This window comes from Hyla sarda, chromosome 1, assembly GCF_029499605.1.
Source record: "Hyla sarda isolate aHylSar1 chromosome 1, aHylSar1.hap1, whole genome shotgun sequence".
Taxonomy (NCBI): Eukaryota; Metazoa; Chordata; class Amphibia; order Anura; family Hylidae; genus Hyla; species Hyla sarda.
Genome location: NC_079189.1, coordinates 46,421,088 through 46,445,484, shown reverse-complemented (window position 1 = coordinate 46,445,484; position 24,397 = coordinate 46,421,088). Strand labels below are relative to the sequence as shown.

The following is a 24,397-nucleotide window of genomic DNA, read 5'->3' as shown; positions in this document are numbered from 1 at the left end:
CATGTCAGCCACCACTCCTTGCAGGGTTCGGCACGCCTCCTTCCAGCAGGCTGCCGGGGCCCTCGAGGTCCCAGCAGTCAGACCCCCCGTGATCTGTAACTTATCCCCCATTCTTTGCATAGGGGATACGTTATCTTTCACTACACTACTCCTTTAACAATCAGCTTATCATTGGGTGTCCTGCTGATGGGATCTGCAGCCATCAACTCGGTGGGGAAACCTGATCTTGAGTGTAGAATGTACCTGCAGCACCACCACAGGGGAAACATAGAATGTGTCAGCAGATAAGAACCATTTGGCCCATCTAATAAGCATAACACAGTGCCCACTAAGATCAATGGGCTGTCTCTGTAATTCAATATTTTCCTTTGGGGTACACCCTGTGTAGAATGTCTGGTGGTTGATATGATATTGTGGTAGCCCTTGGCGGGTGTATGGTAGTTGGGGTGTTGTTTCGGTAGATGAGGGGTTAAGGTTAACCCTATAGTTCGTGACGCCAGGCTGAGGGCTAGTATGCTGAGGTAATTCTCCGGCCTATCGCCGCCCTTCCCAGTAATGATAGGTGCATGCATAACATGACTGAAGGTCCACAAGGTACTTGAACTTGGATAACTTTACTTAAATGCTTGCGGTACATCCAAATGAACAGTAACAGTCTCAGGAATACAGTCTCTATCTATTGCAATGACTGACAGTTGTTGTGGACCTTGACTTCTCATAAAGTCTCTGAATTAGGGAATATTGCGAAGATCCGTCTGGATTTAGGGGATAGATAAGGTCCGGTGATCTTGCAGAGTGTTTAGGGATTGACACACTCACAATTTAGCAAATATCAGCCGTTGCCGCAAGGCTCAGGCCTAAACTCACTGATGACAGCAGCGCAGATCCTTCTCCATCAACAGCTCACGAGGAAAGAGAGTGAGCAATGGCCGCCGCTCCCTTATATGGGCAGGGACGCTTTTACTGGTCCAATCAACTGTCACTCACCGTTACAAGGAGTGATGGGAGATAAACTTCACAGGAACCTCCAAAGGTCCTCAAGCGGAAAACCATAGAGTTTACCCGGTCACGTGATCCGCAGGTCCTGTTACATTACGCCTAGGTAATTAACCATTTATATACACTTGTACAATCCTATACATATCCTGAAGAATTATTAGATAACTAATACCTAGATGAGAGGTGACTAGGGGCGGGCTAGTTAAGAAGTACCCTGACGTCCTAGGGACTCTGGCTATGGGTACTTATATACAAGGGTATCGGATAGGATGCGGTACCGGGACACCACAATATGATTTAATAGCCACATCTCTGGGTCCGGTCAGGTCTGTCCCAGATATGCTAAGAGGTACTTGTATAGCTACACCTCAAAGCCTCAAAGATTTCACTGGTATTCCTTCAGGTAGGAATTAGGAATGATCCAGGATTTATAGATTTCTTTTTTCATCTCCCTGGAGATCACCTGCTACCAGAGGTGTCACGCAGCTGTTTACTGATCCGAGCATGCAAGTATTGGAGGAGTGAGGAGGCTAAGCGCCTGGCCAACAGCTATTAAAGGTATGTCGACAGCTTAAAGTGTCCCTGTAATAAAAAAAAAACTGATTTTGACGTGTTGCAAAGACATATCAAAAGTTTGGATCGGTCAGGTTCTGAGCGGTAAGGCCCTCACTGATTCCTTGAATGAACCGAAAGAAGTATGGGGTTAGTTGCTTCACTCCCCAGGTTGCTTCATTTTCCATCTCACTGCATGAGATGAGTGTACCATGACCCAAAAGACAAGACAGCGGGCCGTAGAGCGAAGCGCCTAACCGCACGCTTCTCTTCGCTCAATAATGGCAAGAGGGAAAGAGGATAAGTACTTTTAAATTCAGAATACCCCTTTAAGATATATGTGATGTAAAAGCCATGGATGTGCCAGGACAGGTTGGAAGCTGTTGGCCTAGTCCAGGGCTATGAAGACTCCCTCCTGCATTGAACTCCTGACTTACTCTGACTTCTCCTGAATAGAGGCTGGGCTACTATTAAAGGAGAAATGTGGCGGAAAGCTTTTACCTTCCTCTGTGCCCGGGCTGCAAAAAAACAAAACAAAACAGAAAAAAACTTTAACTCACCTTCCTACGTTCCTCTGTTGCACCGATACCGGCGTCCTGTTCCTCCGGCGCTGCTTAGGTCCCTGCTTCTTAGGCTCAGCGTATCGCCGGCTGCAGCGATGTCCCACCTGTGCCGGTGATAGGCTGAGTGCACTGTCATGTAAGGAGCCGGCCAGAGCCGGCCAGAGCCAGAGAAAAGTTTTCAACCGCATTTCTCCTTTAAGGGGTATTCCAGGATTTTTTGTATTTGACTATGCTACAGGGGCTGTAAAGTTAGCGTTGCTCATAATATAGTGTCTGTACCTGTGTGTGACGGTTTTCTCACAATTCTTCTGTGATTTTCACTCCAATATTTATTTTTAACAGCATACAAAATGACTGTTGTCTCAGATTTTTCCCAGGTTGCAATGCGGCCGAGACCTGACTCACTAGTCAGCTGATGGGAGCCTGTCTGCTTCAATGGGTGAAGCGATCGCTTGGTGGGAGAGAGATCAATCTGCAACTAATGAAACAGCTGTAGGCACCCTGATTGAAAACCACAGGTCTTTTAAATGGATGCAGCTCATTTATGTTTCAATGGGTGGGGTGGATGATGTGTGGGAGGGAGGAAGATGGAATTGTGAGATTTGTAGTCAAAATAAGAAAAGTCAAACAGAAAATACCAGTTCACAAAAAGCTAGCCACAGTATTATGGTAATTTCACAACATAGCCATTTAGCCCCAAGACAAGCACAGATCCTTCCGAAGCATGTCCATTACTGTCTGCCAGGTATGTACTAAAATCACCTTATGGTGGATAATCCCTTTAAGCTCTACTTCTCTTCTATAAGGTTCCCACAATTTTAGAGTTAGTTAACCCTTTGACAGCCATAGCCTTTATCTGGATACAAATCAAAAGAGAAATGTAAAACATTCTGCAGTATAAAACAGAATAATACAATGGTAGGTATAGGAAAACACCCAACCAAAACTTTTGTTGTGAACCCAGAGGGACACTACAGGTACTTAAAACCTTTATAGCACTTGCTGATGAAATTTTCCTCTGAACAAGAAGTTGTCAGCCCTCTGGTTTAATGGGACCAAAAGACTCAGACACACAAACATTTATATTTTGGGAATAGACAAATTGTAAAATGCCTTATGATCTATTGCAAATTGTGGGCAAAAGTTGGTGTTTTGGAAATGTAGGTGGACTGTCCCTTTAAGAAAGCTTAATTGAGCGACATATTGCATATGTTTGTTTTTATAATAAGAATCTTTGAAGACGATCTGCAGTTGTGTGTTATATACTCCTGTTCTATACACGTGAATCTGCACGTTGATTTCTAGTTGTTATCTCGTCATCGAAGAGTGGGCTTCTTCATGCAGGTTGTTGTGAATAGAACGATCCCATTGACCTTATATGATGGGGTCTGATAATGCCAGGCCCACATAATACGCCACTTTCTTTTTTCGTCTCATCCAGATAACAGGTAATGATTAACATCACATTCCATTTAATACTCATAAACCTGTCAGTCAGAGAAGAAGGAGGCATTGTCCGACGCCGCGCACAAATCTCCTGTTTATAGTGATGAGACGTGACTCATCTCAACGCTGACAAAACATCTGGTAGAAGAAATATTTTTCCAAATCACAAACTCTGATCACAGCTGTCTTATTTGGTAAAAGGGGTTCTCTACCATAAGGTGATTTTAGTACGTACCTGGCAGACAGTAATGGACATGCTTAAGAAGCATCTGCGCTTGTCTTGGGGATAAATAGCTACAGTGGGGATCAAAAGTTTGGGCACCCCAGGTAAAAATTTGTATTAATGTGCATAAAGAAGCCAAGGAAAGATGAAAAAATCTCCAAAAGGCATCAAATTACAGATTAGACATTCTTATAATATGTCAACAAAAGTTAGATTTTATTTCCATCATTTACACTTTCAAAATAACAGAAAACAAAAAAATGGCACCTGCAAAAGTTTGGGCACCCTGCAGAATTTATAGCATGCACTGCCTCCTTTGCAAAGCTGAGACCTGCCAGTGTCATGGATTGTTCTCAATCATCATCTGGGAAGACCAGGTGATGTCAGTCTCAAAGGTTTTAAATGCCCAAACTCTTGACCTTGCCCCAACAATCAGCATCATGGGTTCTTCTAAGCAGTTGTCTAGAAATCTGAAACTGAAAATAGTTGACGCTCACAAAGCTGGAGAAGGCTATAAGAAGATAGCAAAACGTTTTCAGATGTCAATATCCTCTGTTCGGAATGTAATTAAGAAATGGCAGTCATCAGGAACAGTGGAAGTTAAAGCAAGATCTGGAAGACCAAGACCAGCAGCTCGCAGGATTGTGAGAAAAACTATCCAAAACCCACGTTTGACTGCACAATCCCACTAGAAAGATTTGGCAGACACTGGAGTTGTGGTACACTATTCCACTATAAAGAGATACTTGTACAAATATGGTCTTCATGGAAGAGTCATCAGAAGAAAACCTCTTCTACGTCCTCACCACAAAAAACAGCGTTTTAACTTTGCAAATGAACATGTAGACAAGCCTGATGCATTTTGGAAAAAAGTTCTGTGGACCGATGAGGTTAAAATTGAACTTTTTGGCCGGAATGAGCAAAGGTACGTTTGGAGAAGAAGGGGAACAGAATTTAATGAAAAGAACCTCTGTCCAACTGTTAATGCTCTGTCATGCTTTGGGGTTGTATTGCAGCCAGTGGCACAGGGAACATCTCACGAGTAGAAGGAAAAATGGATTCAATAAAATTTCAGCAAATTTTGGATGCTAACTTGATGCCATCTGTGAAGAAGCTGAAGTTAAAGAGAGAATGGCTTCTACAAATGGATAATGATCCTAAACACACCTCGGAATCCATGGCCTTCACAATCTCCTGACCTCAATATAATTAGAAACATATGGATAGACCTTAAAAGAGCAGTGCGTGACAGACAGCCCAGAAATCTCAAAGAACTGGAAGACTTTTGTAAGGAAGAATGGGCAAAGATACCTCAAACAAGAAATGAAAGACTCTTGGCTGTTTACAAAAAGTGTTTACAAGCTGTGATACTTGCCAAAGGGGGCAGTACAAGGTATTAACTCTGCAGGATGCCCAAACTATTGCAGACGTCATTTTTTTGCTTTCTGTTATTTTGAAAGTGTAAATTATGGAAATAAAATCTAACTTTTGTTGACATATTATAAGAATGTCTAATCTGTAATTTGATGCCTTTTGGAGATTTTTCCATCTTTCTTTGGCTTCTTTATGCACATTAATACAAATTTTTACCTAGGTGCCCAAACTTTTGATCCCCACTGTATGTTGTGAGATTACCATAACACTGAGGCTAGCTTTTTGTGAACTGGCTCTTTCCTGTTGGAGTTTGTTCCCTTAAACTATAAATCCCATGATTCCTTGTTTGTATAGTGAGGTCATATTTCTCCCTCCCACACATCAGCCACTCCACCCTTTGAAACACAACTGTGATCCCTTCAATGCAATAGACCAGTGTTTTCTAACCAAGGTGCCTCAAGTTGTTGCAAAAACAGAATGATCTTCCTCCCACTAAGCGGTCTCTCCACCCAGTGAAGCAAAGACATGCTCCCTCTGTTCACCTGACTAGTGATGTAATGTCTCGGGCCGCATTGCAACCTTGGAAAATCAGGAGAAGATGACAATAATTTTGTATGATGTTAAAAATAAACATTGGGGCAAAAATCCCAGAAGAATTGCAAGACCACCATCAAACACAGGTACAGACACTATTTTATGAACTACATTAACATTACAGCATAAAGTAAATTGCGGAATACCCCTTTAAGCACCAACATAAACCACTGTGCAGTACATTGTAATTACTCAAGCCCTGTCCAAAATGGACCTAAAACTGACCATACACTTTCCATATCTGTCAGTCCAGTGATTGTCAGTGAGGAGAAAGGGGTACTCCGCTGCTCAGTGTTTGGAACAAATTGTGATGTCATAGCCCCGCCCCATCAATGCAAGTTTATGGGAGGGGGCGTGACTTGCATTGAGGGGGCGGGGGGCATGACATCATGAGGGGGAGAGGCCAAGACGTCACGAGCTCACGTCGCCAGCCCAAATGTTTGGAACTGTTTGTTCCAAACACTGCGCAGCGGAGTACCCCTTTAACTGCTGCTAGACACCTCTGGTGGTAGCTTATCAACCTTGGGTGTTATAAGCCAACATGCCCAATCCTATTTACCCTCAATATCATCTGCTAGAGAAGAGTAAGGACATTCATATGAAATAGGCTAGGATTTTAGGATAGAGCTAGGATTTTACTATTTAGATGCAGTGGTCTCAAACTGTGGCCTTCCAGATGTTGCAAAACTTCAACTTCCAGCATGTCCAGACAGCCGTTAGACCACAACAAGCCCAGTTTATATTTATCATTAAATGTGCTGGGACCTCCACTATTTGAAGAGTTGCTCTTTAAAGGGGTACTCTGGTGAAAAACATCTATTTTATTATTTTATTAATCCTTCCAGTACTTATCAGCTGCTGTATACTACAGAGGAAGTTCTTTCCTTTTACATTTCTTTTCTGTCAGACCACAGTGTCAGGAACTGTCCAGAGCAGGATAGGTTTGCTATGGGGATTTGCTCCTGCTCTGTACAGTTCCAGACATCGACAGAGGTGTCAGTAGAGAGCACTGTGGTCAGACTGAAAAGAAATTCAAAAACAAAATAACTTCCTGTGGAGCATACAGCAGCTAAAAAGCACTGAAAGGGTTAAGATTTTTAAATAGAAGTAAGTTACAAATCTGTTTAATGTTCTGACACCAGTTGATTTAAAAAAAAAAATAATAATGTTCAGAGTACCCCTTTAAGATCAGCTTCTGTTCTAGTGGACAAGGCTAGCTCATGCATTATATCTATTTTACCGAGAGAGGCTACAAGTTAAGGGTATGTTCACGCTGAGGAATTTCAGCAATTGCGGAAGAATTCAGTTCAGAAAAGCTTGCTGAACGGAATTGCAGAATACCAACGGAATTTCGGTGGAATGTCTGTGTTCTCAGAGCACAGAATTCTGCTGAAATTCTAGCCCTATTCACATCAGTGGGATTCTGCCACAGAATTGGGCAAAATATAACATTGATCTTACATTTCTGCGGAACGCGAAAAGATGCATCACCACTGCAAAATTCCCTCCGCGAAAATTCCGCTGTCTGAATGGGACAGTGGAATCCCATTGTAAGTAAATTCCATGTGGACATTCCACCGTGTGATCATACCCTTAATAGTGGAACTGGGAGAAACAATTGTCTATTCGTGCATGACAGGCTTCATGCTGCCAGCTCGATTTTACTTGGTTATCTAAGATGTAGATAGATTTACTAAAAAGAATTTTCAAAACTTTACAGAAGAAAGCAACCTAGAGCATTTTTAGAGGTATTTATAATGACTTATCCCAGTTTGGTCCGAGGGGTTAAAGAGTACCTGTCATGATTACATTTTATGATCCTCCCAGTTCACTGCCCCATCATGATAAACCACCCCCTGCCTTTATTTTTATTATTTGTTAGTTTTCTACCTTGATATTGTTCTGTGATTTCTGCTCAGTCTCAGATTCACAGACTGGGAAGGGGCGCTACCCAGCAGGTGTGACATCATCTGAAGCCATACAGGGGAGAACTTCCTCCCTCACTCTGCTACACACAGCCCAGAGCAGTTCAGTGTGAGACGAGCTCTGATTGGCTAAGGCTGCACACAACTCTCTCAGCATTTCCTAATTTTGGTCTTCTGCCAGGACAGCAGGAGTCCAAAGTCTGTGCAAGAGATGGGGGGAAATGTGCTCTGGACAAGTAGGGAGACACCTAGTGGCAGCTTTTTTAAACACAAATTAAACATAGGAAATGTTATTTATTTTTAAACAAAGTATGTTAGAAAGATTTTTTATTTACAATAAGGAGTGCAATGGCAAAAATGAATTTTAATGACAGTGCCCATTTAAACGTTTCTATCTTCTGGCTTAGATTGTTGTTGCTGTGGCGATGCTCTTGTATATCCCCTCTGCTGTTTCCTTATTTATTCAGATCTGGTGTGAAAGAAGTAACATCTGAAGCTAGCGTTCTGTATTGTATCCTACTTTCTGGTATTCTGACTTTAGCTGTGTTTCCGGATTAACCCTTCACTTTCTGATTTGACATCTCTCTAGTTCTCTTGGTTCTGATTTCGGCTTGCTGACTTTGATTTAGCTGTGAGTCTGACTGTCTACCTCTGTATTGTTAGTGTGTGTTTACCTTTTGTATTCCTTACTGTTCCCTGACCATTTGAATGTGTATTTGTAGTTTGTTATTTTGACTTGACGTCCCAGCACGTAGATAGGAAGGGGCCGTCTTCGTGGTTGTGGATCCGTCATTTAGGGCGGATGGGCAATAGTAAGGGACTGGGGATGGGGTGAGTGCAGGACTTCACTTTTTTCCCTGCCCATTTAAGACAATATTGATCATCAAAGAGACTTTCTCAATATATGAACCCTGTCCTATCAGGGTGTTTGCAATTCACATGACATCCTTCACTTTAGAACCAGAACAAAGCGCAACACTTACGGCTCATGTCCCATGCATTACATGACGGCTTTTCATCCGAATGGCCATCAAGTAATACTTCATTACTGTAGTCTAGCTGACAATAATGTCTCCTGGCCAAAGCTTATCTGTATTCTCACCCTCAGCTGTGAAGGCACAGTAAGGGAATTCTTCCATCGCAGGTCTTATTACAGAATTGCTGTAAACCTCCGGATATTTAGGTAGAACCATCAGCTGTGATTAGAGCCGTGCATATCATATGCCATGTAATTGCGTCACAATGCTCCTTGCGGTTAGCGCTCTCCAGTTCCGGAATATTTTAATAGCTTCTAATTATGAAACATAAGAAGCCCGATCCTGCGGTGTTATTGTATAATCAGTGACTAGTTTGAACCAATGATTAATAGGGAAGCGAGATTAGGGTTAGAAATGCTCCTAACAATAACACTAAATGGGAAGTGATTCATATTGTAATGGAGAACAGTAACCTTATTTCATAAAAGAAATGTGTGCTGAAGGGAAAATGGATACAGTGTATCCGTGTGGGTTATAGTTCCTGGATATTACCATAAAAAGATTTGGTGTTAGGGGAAGGGGTGAACTGGGCAGCTGCCCAGGGCTTTCATCTGTAAGGCACTTGAATTTTGGCCTGGTGACCTGGATCCCAAGGTGTGTGCCACATTCAACTGCATCCACGCTCAGGATGTGGATGCACTGAAAACCCTACCGTGCTATTCTAAGGCATCAGGCTGCTTAGACCTGTGGTCTACAAGTTAGCAAAACCAGGCATGGGATGTTGTTGTCCCAACAGAAGTGGGGGGATGAGATTACCTCAACATGCTGCCTACTCTGGGTCCCTGAGACCACATGCCAAAGAAGGCCTTAGTCATTCAGCTCATTGTGGGATCTGGGTTTGGTGAGTATAAGTTTTATAATTATTTAGGGTGAAAAGAGGACTTTTTGCACCCCCACCCCTTCAGAATTAATTTAATATGACCATGTTTTTGGTGCAATATTTTATCATTTATGGCCCCACTGTGTTTTTTTCATGGGGTCAAACTGATGAAACGCCTAGAAGGGACGTGAAACAATTGTCACTGCACCTGTCCTTCCACCTTGGCGTCCTGCGGATGCTGTATCGCTCCAAGCATGCACCGTGAATAAAAGAAAACTACTGCACCTTGAAATTGTGGGTGCCTCCTCTTATTCTTCTTTTTTGCATGAACTTTGCATCTTCTGCTCTGGAGCACCTTGAGAGGTTGCAGTTAGTGGACTGCTTGGCTACTACTCTGAGTGTTTGGCAACTTGCTCAAGTTTGCCAGAGCCTATGAAAGACATTCTATAGCTTATAGACCACAGACGTCAGTGCCGGTCTCTCTTCTATTCTATCTCATAATAGAAATAGTAATGACACAACACAGGTATCATAAACAGTGATGTCACAACAGAAGTATAATAAAAACAGCGATATCACAGCAGAGGTATAATAAAAAATGGCGATGTGACAACAGAGTTATAATAAAGACAGTGATGTGACAGCATATGTATAATAAGTACAGCGATGTCACAACACAGGTATTATAATCTAGTGCAATTGCCGCTAAGGGCCAAGGACAACAATAGTATGACAATACATATAGAATACTGGTATTCCCTTGAATTATTATTAACAGCAAACTATAACCAATAAATATATATATAAATAAATTTCCTCATAAAAAAATAAATCATCCTGAATAATAAAACTTTAGGGATCCTTCTCTATAGACAAAGGAGCGAGTGACTATAAAGAGTGTTTTCTTGTTTGTTATGGAGGACCTAGCACATCCTTGCACTACATAGACAACTCATTCATTTCAATGAGAACTGTGTAATGCCTCATTTCTCCTGTGGGGGTGCTGTAGGACAATTGAACGCTTGCTGCCACGTTGCCCCTCACATCCTATCTAAATATTGTGTTTTCCCCTTTCAAGGAGATATCCAGTGCTGAAAAACGTATCACCTATCCTAAGGATAGGGGATAAGTTTCAGATCATGGGGGGTCCAAGCGCTGGGGCCCCCCGCGATCTCCTGTACGGGGGCCCCATACAGGAGATCGCGGGGGGGCCCCAGCGGTCGGACCCTCCACGATCTGAAACTTATCCCATATCCTTAGGATAGGGGATAAGTTTTTCAGCACTGGACTACCCCTTTAACATTAGAGTTGTAGTTAGGAAAAGGCGCTTTACTGACCTAGTCCTGTATCCTAATATTCTTGTCGTGGCAGTATGGGCGTTTAAGGGGGTTTATTTTATTATGGATGCATTTGATATGAAATAGTCTACATATGCTATTACTATTCATAATGATGAAGGTGAATGGGAACTTTCATCCATTCATCTAATAGAATAGAATACACTTTATTGAGCTGGACAGGCTATGGGCTCCGCACACTTCACCGGTGGAGCCAGCATTCATTTCCTAGAGTAGAGACGGAGCTAGTAGGATCTCCAGTTCCTGTACCACAGACTGCTCCATTGTGCTAATGTCACTACTCTGACAAATGAGCAGAGCTGGTTCTCACTGGGTCTTGTCTTCATGGCCCCGGCTGAGGAGCCAGACTCCTGTACATTGTACACACACCGGAGCCAAGGATTGTGTCAGCACAACCTTCTCTTCATGACTCTCAGCCCACACCAATTACCGATCCGGCACAAACCAAGCCCCCCTCCATACCTCTGCATGAAGCCCACTATTTTATACTTAATGCTATTTTAAAACTTATTTGGAATAAGACATTAAAAAACACAGTCATAGGAAAGGAAAACAGGAACAGACGCTGGATTAAAAATTGACTCAAACATACAAATTGCTGTTTTATATGAACCGTGGAAAGAACTGATCGTAAACATAAAATAGGGACGTGAAACACATTCAGATCAAGCAAGCATCAATATACAGGGGCTGGAGAGACCAGGAGATGAGCATTGTGCCAAGGGGTCACTGAGAAATACTTCTACAATACTGAATCAACATGACTATGCATTATGTGACCCGACGCGGTATCCCTGAGTCAAAATGGAGTTAACAGTACCCCACCGGGTAATGCCGTTACTTACATGGGATTGGTTATGTGAACAGAATAGTAAATTATAATTGAATGGCCTCTATACTGCGCCACTTAGTCAAATGGGACTGGTCACTGTATTATGGAGTCACAAGGGACTGGGCACAAAACCACTGCGTCCCAGTACCAAAGAGGAAAAAGGGAATGGACACTAAACCACTGTCATAAAAGACTGGTCACTGCATCACTGAGTCACATGGGACTGGTCACTGCACCACTGAGTCACATGGGACTGGTCACTGCACCACTGAGTCACAAGGGACTGGTCACTGCACCACTGAGTCACAATACTATGATGAAGAAATCTAGGTTCGAAACATATTGATCACTTTGATCACATCTCCTTTGGATTTCATTGTTTTGTATGCTACTAAAATAAAGAACATTGGACCTTTCCTCCATGAGCTGGCCCCACTTTTTCTTCTATTGTACTACTTGGTGTGCCCAATACTAGCTATGCTCCAGTGAGGGAAATGATACTGCACAGGTGTGGGGAGCTGAAGTATCTATCTTTGTTTTGAGTCAGAAAAGAATGATAACTGCACCACTGAGTCACAAGGTACTGGTCATGGCACTACTCAGTCACAAGGTACTGGTCATGGCACTACTGAGTCAAAAGGCACTGGTCATGGCACTACTGAGTCACAAGGTACTGGTCATGGCACTACTGATTCACAAGGTACTGGTCATGGCACTACTGAGTCACAAGGTACTGGTCATGGCACTTCTGAGTCCCAAGGCACTGGTCATGGCAGAGTCACAAGGCACTGGTCATGGCACTACTGAGTCACAAGGAAGGGTTTGAGCCACAAGTGGTCCACAGAAATAGAATAAAAGCGTGCCTCAAAGAAGGTTTGCCTGGACCACCTCCTCCTACTCCTCCTCCAACAAGGCCAGTGAGAGAATATGTACCTGGAGGAAGGGATTCATCCTACCATGGACATTCCTTTGTTCTCCCCTCATCAGCCTGCCATGTATTGGGGTATGCCATGTCCAGCTCTACCCAGCCAACTGCCACTGGTTGCTCCACCCAGCCAGCTGTCAGTAGTCGCTCCACCCAGCCAACTGCCAAAAGCTGCTCCACCTAGTCAGCCACCGTTGGTTGTTACACCCAGTATCAGTCCTGTTCCTGTGGCTGCTCCAAGTGTTGCTGTACCTTCTCCACCTGACTTCAGAGAATCTGCCAGTCCAACTGAAGATGTTGCTTCTGTTTCCAGCCCTCAAGCTGGTCCCTCGGGGACTGAAATTTCTGCGGAATCGTTAGGTGAGGAGATTCCGGATGGCTCAGAGGTGGTGTTGCGACGGTCTCAAAGGACTACTCAGGGAAAACTATCCTTAAGATATCAAGACTGACTACTAAGCAGTCCTTGCACACATAGTACCTTAAATTGCTCACTTAAATGTACTACCTCAGTCTTCTTCAGTACATACACAAAATAAAAATATGTCTCACACTCAAGGAACACTTTAGGAATTGTGGCCTATTGATATTCAATTCCTGCCACTGTTAGGTACACTAATCTCTCGTCTCTTTATTACGTGTGTGAGATGCTCTGGCTGGCCAGTAGATGCTCTTGCGAGTTAAAATTAAACACGTATTTCTAAAGGTAACCTAGAAACTGTTATGTTCTAGGGGTAAGTAGCATGTAGCCGATAGACCCTAGTAGCTAACCGTATTGGTAGATAGCCTCAGGCAAGCCAATATACCCTTCTGTGTACTAACAGGTGACTCATCGTGACAAAACAAAAGAAAATGTGGTAAGATTTCAAGAATGTCTAGACAGCTGGAGACTAAATGTATAGAGAGTTGTGTATAAAAAATCCAGGGAGCTTGAGACTAAATGTTAGACAGCTTCATCAATGTCTAGTGAGCCTTATCAATGTCTAGTTAGCCTGATAAATGTATAGATAGAGCTATAAAAATGTCTAAGGAGCTAGAGACTAAATGTTAGATAGCTTCATAATTGTCTAGTAAGGATACTAGTCAGACTAAAAGAAAATTTTGTCAGAATGTATATGGAATGTTTAATAATTCTGTCCTTCTCCTTGTCCCTCTGCCTTAGGGGACAGGTGTCGGGGTCGACTTGTTTTAAGTAAGGGGGTTTGTGGTGTCCCGGCACCGTATTTCATACTGTGCCTTGGTAGGGGGGTCCCCAAAGTCAGAGTCCCTAGGACTGTTGGGGTCCGCTTCCCTAGTTAGCCCCTAGTCACCCCTTCATAACTTGATATTTATAAATATTATCACTGTAAATATGTATATTGTGTTACTCACTTGTTTAGCGTCGCAGGACCTGCGGGTCATGTGACTTGGTTCAGAACTCTATGGTATGTTGAAGGATCTTAGGTGGTTCTTAAGTCACGTGTTCACCCATAATGCCATGTAACGGTGAGTGACAGTTGTTTTGGACCAATCCAAAATGGCCCACCCCTGCCCATAAAAGGGAGCTGCGGCCATTTATTCCTCTTCCCTCTTGGGTTGCTGACTCTGAATGAGGTAGGACCTTCGCAACTTTCAAGTACGTTTACTAGGCCAAAGCCTTGCCTCGGCCTACACCACAGCGGTTAGATATCTATAATTCCCTGCTACTCTCCGCAAGATCACTGGACCTAAACTCACCCCTAAATCCAGCGGATCTATACTACAGAATCTTCCTAAAGCTACATTGAGCTTATCTGATCTCAAACAACTGTCAATCGCTGCTCAACTAGAAATAGACTCTGTTAATTGGACTGTTGTTGCTATTGCCTGCTACAGAAAATCTTCAGTAAAAGTTCCTGCAAGTTTTCAGTTAAACAACGGTTGTGGACAATCCATTTATTACGCATTCACCTATCGCTCTTGGGAAAGGTGGCGATAGGCCCAGCACAATTACAGTATTTAACCCTCACCCTAACGTCACGAGTGACAAGGGTTAACAGCGCTCTTTATTATCCAGAACAGCAACACCCCAACTACCCTACATACCTCACCAAGGTACCACATATACAATGGAGCTGATATGCCACTGGGTCATGGCGATTATAATACTATACTAATACTATATTAATAGTTTTAAATGGTGTTGGCCCAAGAGCATTGGCCCATCTTGACCTGAGGCCTAATATCCAGCTCATGTTTTCACATATATTTCACACATGATAAAGAGTAAAGATTTCTGTAAATAAAGCCAGACGAACAGCACAGATCACCAGCACCGTGGTCTCTCCGGTGTACTACCGCTGTGTTTGCTATGTCTGGATGTGCACGGAGATCAAGTAGTTTTTCACTTTTGGGCTTCAGTACACAGTGAATTAGCATTGAGCGGTGAGAGATTCTTTTGTGTGTTTACCTTCCCTCCGCCAAACAAAATCTGAAGTTTCTGGAATTAAGGGATTAAACCAAGAAATGCTTCTTTTAGGTTTGTTTAACTCTTCTTTGACCAAATAGCTCTGGACACTTCATGCCAGGTCTGACCCTGGTGGACCGGGGGTGTTACCATGAAGGTAGAGGGTCTACAATCCAGTCCCACATTAGTGAATAGGTCTCATGGCTGTACAGACTTGGCCTCAAGACTTTATTTCTGAAAATAAGCTGTTGCCCCAATCTAGATGATCAATAATCCGATTGACCCTTATAGCCCTCCTTACTCACTAGAACTAAGCATTTTAATTTATAAAAGATATTCTCCATTTCCTTCCTTGTGTAGTTCTCATCGTAGGACCAGTCACCCTACCGAATATCTATTGTCAGGTTCGAAAGCTCCTTCAGCTAATCTCTATGCCCCATCCCTCACCTCTCATTTATTTTATATACTATATACAATGATCACCCATAATCTTGCCACCTTCTGCCTAATATTGTGTGCACTGCCAAAACAGGTCTGACCTAGTTCTTGCCTCCATGGATCAAAGATGCTCAATGTGATTGAGATCTGTTTATTTTTGTGGTGTGACCAAAGAATTATCCTGCTAGAAAAAGGTCACTGCAGTCATGAGAGTGAGAATTGCTATAGACCTAAGGTTTCCCAGACCAAAATGCTGCCTCTACTGGATTGTCTTTTTCCCATTGTGTATCCTGGTGCCATCCTTTCCCCAGTTAAGTGGCACACATGCCATTCCCATAATATATAAGGCCCAGATATACCATTGGAAATGCATCAGAATTCTGGTGCAAAAAAAAACAACCTACGTTACATTATGAGTTTTAGACCCCGTCAGACACTGGAGTGGAGTCTAAGGATTACACTATCATGATAAATTTGGGCTCATGTGATTCATCCGACCAGGCCAACTTCTCCCATTGTCCCATGGTCCAGTTCTGAAGCTCATGTGCACATTGCAGCTATACAGCAAGCTGTGATGTCCTGTGCAATCGAAAAGTTTTCGATCATAACCGGTTGTATAGAAATATTTTCAACAATTTGCTAAACATTAGCTCTTCTGTGGGATTGAACTAGACAGGCCAGCCTTCACTCCCCACTAGCGTCATTTAATCTTGGGCGTCCACCATGACCCTGACACTTATTCACTTGTTATCCTTTCTTGGGCCACTTTTGGGAGGTATAATCAGTACATACCAGGACCTCCCCACAAGACATGATGTTTTGGAGATGCTCTTTGGGCAAACACACATCTTGAAGATAAAAATAAGTGAAACACCGACGTGTTTCAAACTAGTGCTCTTAGTCCATGAGTAAGAGCACTAGCTCAAAACGCGTCGGCGTTTCACTTGTTTTTAGGAGTGACATGTCACTTGCCACTTTGTTGGAGACCAGTTTTTTACATGTTCTAATTAAACGTTACGTTTTACTGCATTTTCTGGGAGCTGGATCCTACCTACTTTCTATCTCCATTGCCACGAGGAGAGGTGGCTCCTTCATCCGTGCTTCCAGCACTCATGCTGCAGTGTCTACATATGAACTGAATTGTGGTGAGCTGATCTCTTTTTTCTTCTTTTTTCTTTGCACCTATTGTTCACACATCTTGAAGAACCCATAGCCATGTCAAGCTACTGCATCCTACCAAAGACTTCCACCGTATATTACCGGCCATTGTTGTATTTGCCATAGTGTCTTGCAGTACGTTCTTAGGTAGTCTCATTGAAAAATTATCTTTGTAATACATTCCTTTTTCTGGTGTAAGGACTATACATAAATGCTACATAGAGGAAACCGAAGCAAAAGCAAACTATTTGAACTGTGGTCTGGGAGCCTGACTACGGCACATACTCAGTCAACCTTTCCACACCTTTGATGTGAACGTTTAGCTAGTCAGAAATGTACCTGTTAAGTCTATGGAGGTAGGTTGGAGAATGCGTAAAACCGCCTTGAGATTCTGCTGGCATGACTTATTTCTGCTTAAAGAATTGTCTACTTAAGCGTAATGAACGGTATATCTGCCCAGAATATGACATTTTCATATTTCTCTTTTGTTTGGTTCTTCAAACTCAAGGCAGCATGATGAACTGAGAACGTTTTCCCAATATGACATGAAACAGGCACCCAGTGTATACGCTTCCAAATCTTTTATATCCTTTATTTTGGCCTGCGGCACAACTTTCAGTAAGAGAGTAAACAGTCCGTTTCGGCATCTTAGCGCTGCTCAGAGAGCCTGGCCCATGCCATATTCCTGGGGAGAATTTTAACAACTTTGGAAGTCAGAACAAATTATATCATAAGGTTTATGACCGTGGACACGGAGCCAGTACAAATGAACAGTCTATAATTATGGAAAAAGTCATATAAAATGCAATAGACTGCAAGGAACTAATAAGACAGGACAAAGGGATAGTCTTTATGGGGGGAGATTTATCAAAACCTGTGCAAAGGAAAAGTTGCCCAGTTGCCCATAGCAACCAATCAGATCGCTTCTTTCAGTTTGCAGAGGCTTTGTTAAAAATGAAACAAGTGATCTGATTGGTTGCTATGGACAACTGGTCAACTTTTCCTTTGCACATGTTTTGATAAATCTCCTCCTATAAGACCAAGGTGTCTCCATGGCTAAAGACTTCTAACAAATCCCTGACTAAGGGTGGGTTCACACTACGTTTTCACTGTACGGGTGTCGGATCCGGTTGGTGGGAGCAAAAAACAGGCACTCCCATATCCTAGCTGGACCCCTCAGCTGGACCCGGCCCATACCTAATGCATTTCAATAAGCCGACCGGAGTCAAATGGTGACTCTGGTTGACACATTTTTGCCCCGTATCCGATTTTCTGACCAGACCTAAAGCTGTGGCATACCGTGGTTCCAGTAGGGGGTCGTAGGACTACCAGGCAATTGTGCCCCCCCCCCACAAATAGATTAAGCCTTAGTCCCCCTGGTGGTTCTGCTGGTTGGTGGCGAGGCCGCGCTGTCGCGTGCTCGGCTTCCACCAGTGTGGATCCCATGCGCTGTGCGGCTGCAAATTCTGTGCGCAACTGCGAATCCTGTGCATCTGGCGCACGGGAGTTAGCTCCGCCCCTCTGCCCCTTCCGGCTGGCATGCTGTGCAGGGACACTCGCTGTCGTCAATCATTCCCGGGCTCCTAATCCTATGGGTTCCAATAGTCAGGAGTCAGTTAGGTCAAAGGCATCCTCCTTGGCTGAGGAGGTGCCTGGTACTCCTCCTGGTCTTTCCAATCAATATCTTTTCCTGTGGTGGGTCCTCCTTTGCCCTTACAACCCCCTTCTTTGCCTGTGGATCCTTTGGCTGAGAATCCTCCATTTGTAGATGCCCCTGCATTTCCCCTGTCATCTCAGGCACCCTTTTCAGCAGGTTCCTCAGCCTTCTCAGTCCCCCTTGCTGTATGGTAACAGTCAGTGGCCAGTTAGTTAGTCACCACGTGACCGTGTTCATGATAGATCCGGGGGTAGGAGACACAGGTCCCCCTAGTGGTCCTCTTCCCGGGGTTCTGCCCACACTCGGCAGAGCAGGACAGCCGGGTCTCATAGGAGGCACCGTAGACGTTACCGCCAGGATTCACGGAGTAGGGAGCATTCGCGGAGATCCCGCTCTTCCCGCTGGCGCCATCATCCTCGGGCAAGAGTTCCTATAGCTCCTGGAGTGGAAATCCATGCAAGGTGGCAGGAGGAGTAGGCCTTCATGTTCTGTGAGAGGGTCATCCCGCAGGGGTCAGTCGGCCCCGCGCGGTTCCTGAGGAGGTGCAAGCGATAGTGTCAGAGCCAGTTCTGAATACGATGTCTCCTGCTGGACCTTTCACATCCTCTGGCATTCCTGCACAGACTGATGAGTTTGATTTTGCAAGAGTATGGGGTACTTGGGGGGGGGGGGGGGGGGGGGAGGGGGGTCCGGGGTACTTGCTACCTACTCTAAAGGCTTTGCCTCCTGTTAGGGCGGGCGTCCGTAAGGCAGCCTTCTTTTGTGGTATTAGCCTCTTGGGTGTACATGTGGATGAGGACACTGGGAAGATTTGGGGTAATCAGTGTGTTGATATATGGTCGCTAGATTCTGCGGATCAACATACTATTGATAAGGAGCGTAGGTCTAATTTGCATAAATTTGTGGATAGGAAGCCGGGGGTAGCAAAAACTATGGGGAATTGGTTGCAGGCTTTTGCTGTGTAGGTTGCATCATGGGGCAACAGCATCCCGAACGTTGTTCGGAGCTTTTTGTCTACATTGATTCTGTCTATGGTGCGTACAAGGCGCATGGAGGCGCGGCTTGCTGGCGCTATGACGAAGAATTTTGTCGGCGTTTGGCTTTGCAACCTGAAGTTGGTTGGGGTGTGAGGGCAACGGATGGCTGGTTGTGCTCGATGATGGCGCAGAGGACTCCTTCCTTTCAGTCTGGGACCACCGTGCAACCAGGTGTTGCATATTTGGTGGCTGTGCGTAGACCCGGAGCATGCTGGTTGTTCAATTAAGGACATTGTAAGTTGCTCAGCTTGTGCAAGTACAAGCATGAATGTGGAGGGCGCGCAGCAGTGTGGTGTCCTCGAGGACAGAAGCCAGTTGTGCACTCGTTGGCTTCTGGTTGGGATAGGCCCGTGGTTAGAGCAGTACCCTAATAGGGAGGATGCTGGGGTGTTATGGGATGGTTTTCATTTATTTTTTTCCCATTATGTTTGTGTTGAGTGATTAAGATCCTGTTTATCCGGATAATTTGAAATAAGCCAGGGAGCACCCTGACGCCCTGCGGAATAAGGTTGGTAAGGAGGTTGCCTTGGGTTGGTTTATGGGCCCTTTTGATTACCCCTCTTTGGATAATTTGCGGGTCTCCCCTTTGGGTGTTGTTCCGAAGAAAGAGTTTGGGAAGTTTCGTTTGATTCACCCCCTTTCGTATCCGAAAGGTTCTTCGGTAAAGGAGGATGCCTCTGTTTCATATGTTTCTTTTGATCGATCAGCGGCGCTGGTGCGGGGGGCTGGTCAGTCGGCCTTGATGGTACAATCTGACATTGAGTCAGCGTTTAGGTTGTTGCCGCTGCATCCGGAATGCTATCATCTGTTGGGTTGTCGTGTTGATGGGTTTTTCTATTATGACACCTGTTTGCCCATGGGATGTTCCATTTAGAGCCATTACTTTGAAATGTTTGGTACCTTTTTGGAGTGGGTGGTGCGTTCTGAAACGGACAGTCATTCTATAATTCATTATTTGGATGATTTTTTGTTTGTGGCCCCGGCAGGGTCCACTAGTAGTGTTGCTCCCGAATATTCGCAATTCGAATATTATTCACGAATATCGCATATTCGCGAATTCGCGAATTTCGCGAATATAGCGCTATATATTCGTAATTACGAATATTCGTGTTTTTTTTTTCTTCACAGTACACATCACAGTGATCACCCCTCTCTGCTTCCAGCTTGTGTGGTGTAAAGAAGGCTCTAATACTACTGTGTGAGACTGGCGTGCGAAAATTCACATATGCGAAAATTAACATGTGCGAAAATTCGCATATGCGAAAAGTAGCATGTGCGAATTTTCGCACATGCGAATCTTTGCACATGCTAATTTTGTGTATGCTAATATTCACGTGTTAATTTGCGCATATGCGAAAAATAAAACGAGAATATAACGAATATGCGAATATTCGCGAATATATGACGAATATTCGTCCATATATTCGCGAATATTCGCGAATTCGAATATGGCCTATGCCGCTCAACACTATCCACTAGGTGTCAGTTCTTGTTGGATTCCTTCCGGTTTTTGATGGCCGAGAAGACCGAGGGTCCGGCGACGGTGATTTCTTTTCTGGGTATTGAGATTGATTCTGAGAGTATGATTTTTAGACTCCCGGAGGAGAAATTGACCCATTTGCTGGAGTTGGTTGAGGTGAGGAAGGTTACGCTGAGACAATTGCAAGTTTTGTTGGGTAATTTGGTTTTTGCCGGGTGATGCCTATCGGTCGGGTTTTTCCTCGGGGGCTTTCTCTGGCCATGAAAGGTGCATTGCAGCCTGTTATCATATCCGGATGAATTCTCTGATGCGAGCTGATTTGATGGTTTGGGGGGAATTTATACATACGTATAATAAACGCACATTTTGGCAGTTGGACGAGGTGGTCAAATGCAGAAATCCAGTTGTTTACGGATGCTGCAGGGTCTTGTGGCTTCAGGGGCCTTTTTTGGGGGGGCGTGGTGTGTGGAGGCTTGGCGGGACCCACGATGGTGTTGAAATCTCACATTGTTGGAGCTGTTCCCCATTGTTGTGGCTGTGGAGCTGTGGGGGCAGCATTTGAGGAATAAGAAGGTGTGTTTTTGGTCTGACAATGTGAGTGTAGTACACTGTGTTAATGGTCTGACATCTTATTCTCTCCCTGTTTTGTCTCTCCTTCGTCATCTTCAGGAGTTTCGGCGTCTGTGTCCAGAGGCGGATCTGGAGGGCCGACCGTGCCCCCCCTGTTGTGGGACCTCATGAACAACGCTTCATGCCCCTTATCGAGCCATCAGTGGTGGCTGCCACGTGGTCGAGTCACGGTAAGGCATGAGGGAATGGCTCTCTCTGGTCGAGGGCCGACATGTGGCTTTGGATCACAGGATATGTTTGGGGGTGACAGTTGACTATTTGTTGGCGCTGCGCACTTCTAATGTTTCTGCGCTGGTTGCGAGATGACGGATATCGGGAGTTAGCTTTTATTTTAAGCTTTTTGGGGTGGGCTGATGTCACCAAGCATTTTTCTATTCAGCAGGCTCTGAAGGGGTGGCAGTGGACGCATTTGCGCCGCGAGTGCTGCCACCCTGTGTCCAATATATTATTGGTATCTTTGTTGGGTACAGTTAATGATTGCTGTTCTTCAGTTTTTTAAGGCCGCTCTTTATGCGGCAGGTTTTTGCCTTGCACTTTTTGACGCGTTTCACATTGGGGAGTTGGTGCCAATATCTAAGTTGGGTGTTTATTGTTGGAAGACGTGGTATGTTCCAATGGTGTTTTGCAACTGCGGGTCCGTCGGTCTAAGACGGATCAGTTTGGTCAGGGCGCATGGATACGGTGACAGGCGGCAGAGGGGGCCGCGTGCCCGGTTCGTGCTGTTACGGAGTTCTTGCTGTTGTGAAAAGTGGGGGCGCATTTTTCGGTAGCGTAGAAGGATAACGACCGGAGAGAAAAGGAGCCGATGGCAAACATGTCCGTCGGGGACCCGGCGGCCGGCATACTGCTTTGGCTAAAGAAGTATGTGAAGTGGCTGTGTTACACTGTTGGTTGACTGAGTTTTATATGTTTATAATAAATAAGAGCTGTTACCATCACAAAGCCCAATTAATAGGAATCTTGTTATGTCATTATTTACAGCAAGTGGGAGGGATCATTGTACAGTTGGGTTGTTCCATGCAGTCTGCAGGTTACCTTGCTTACCGTGTTAGGTGTAGGTAACCCTGACTGCAGGGACTGATAGGTTTAATGTAGACTAGGGGAGGTAGATCCCTCCCACTCTGCCTTATGGGTTAACTATAGTGTTGGGGTACGCCTCGAATTGTTATAAACCCTTCCTCCGCTCCCCCTCTTTTGCTCACCGGCGTGCTAGGAGAAGCTTGCCTGCCCTCCCTCCCTGTTTTGTTTTCCTGTTATGTACTGTTATGTGTTTTGGCCGCGTACCTGTTTGGAAGGCGTGTGATTTTTTAATTTTTTTTATCCCTGCTTCAAAAAATAAATAAATAATTTATTTATTAAATAAATTTATTATTACATTTTTTTTTTAAATATAATATATATACCTTGTTTATCCCTGATGTGGCATGTTTTTGTGGTTTTGTTTTCTTTCCATTCTTTTAGGTTTACAAGTCACAGCTGGTGTAGGAAGATAACACCCAGAGAGAAAAGGAGCCGATGCCAAACATGCCCGTCGGGGACCTGGCGGCCGGCATACTGCTTTGGCTAAAGAAGTATGTGAAGTTGCTGTGTTACACTGTTGGTTGACTGCAATGCAGTGGTTGAATGTGAACTGAGTTTTATATGTTTATAATAAATAAGAGCTGTGACCATCACCCAGCCCAATTAATAGGAATCTTGTTATGTCATTATTTACAGCAAGTGGGAGGGCAGTGGGATCATTGTACAGTTGGGTTGTTCCATGCAGTCAGCTTGTCCCCTTTCAAAAATAAGATTCTTGCGGACCATGGTAACAAGAAACCATAAAAAACCTTCTACAGGAATGGCTTATATTTCCCAGATGACATTGGACAGGACTCTATGTGACTGGTGAAAGGAGTTATGTTCTTTTCTGTCTAAGTGCTCTCTGATGACATGTGTCTCGAGAACCGCCCAGTTTAGAAGCAAATACCTATAGCAAACCTCTTCTAAACTGGGCGGTTCCTGAGAAACGTGTCATCAGAGAGCACTCAGAGAGTCCAGAACAGGAGAAAATCCTCATAGCAAACCGATGCTACTCTGGACAGTTCCTGACACGGACAGAGGTGTCAGCAGGGAGCACTGTGGACAAGACTAAAAAGAAATTCAAAAAGCAAAGAATTTCCTCTGTAGCATACAGCTGCTAATAAGTACTGGAAGGATAAAGATTTTTTTAATAGAAGTAATTTACAAATCTGTTTAACTTTCTGGAGCCAGTTGATATATATATATATATATATATATATATAAAAAAAAGTTTTTTCCTGGATAACCCCTTTAACTATAAAACAGCTAAAATTGCCATTGTGAAATAATAGACATTCCTATGGAACAGGGCTCCTTTCTCATGTCCCCACCTTTTTGTTGGTTTACCCACATATCTGCCTTCTATGACAAATAGGTTTTGTAATTTAATATATAGTTATATAAAAGAAGTTAAATGTATGCACACCTTTAATTTTATTTAAAAAAAAAAAAAAAAAAACAGAACTTTGTAAATAATCTTAAGTTAAAAATTTTTTTTTGCATACATATGTGGACCTTATGTGTCTCCATGGTTACAGACTACAAAACAAACCGTGTAGTCGGATACTAAAATTAAGTTTAAAAGTGCTCACACTTTAGTACAGTGATCCCTCAAGTTACAATATTAATTGGTTCCAGGACGACCATTGTATGTTGAAACCATCGTATGTTGAGACCATAACTCTATGGAAACCTGGTAATTGGTTCTGAAGCCCCAAAATGTCATCCAAAAATAGGAAAAAGTGAGGATTAAAGAAAAATAAGTAGATAACTAATACAGATAAAGCAAATCCTTACATATAAAAGAAAGAGCTGCTGGGAGCTGTAAATCACTGTCTATTTCAGTGTTTCCCAAAGAGGGTGCC

The 24,397-nt window shown here is 43.8% G+C and overlaps 1 long non-coding RNA gene across 1 annotated transcript in view; it reads left to right on the top strand.

Moving 5' to 3' along the window:
- LOC130351768 (uncharacterized) overlaps positions 1-23,072 on the top strand; it is a 36,503-nt gene extending 13,431 nt beyond the window's left edge. Inside the window, exon 3 of the long non-coding RNA XR_008888365.1 lies at positions 22,932-23,072. This is a non-coding gene — a long non-coding RNA (uncharacterized LOC130351768). The remainder of the gene's footprint in view (positions 1-22,931) is intronic.
- Positions 23,073-24,397: the final 1,325 nt, after the last annotated feature.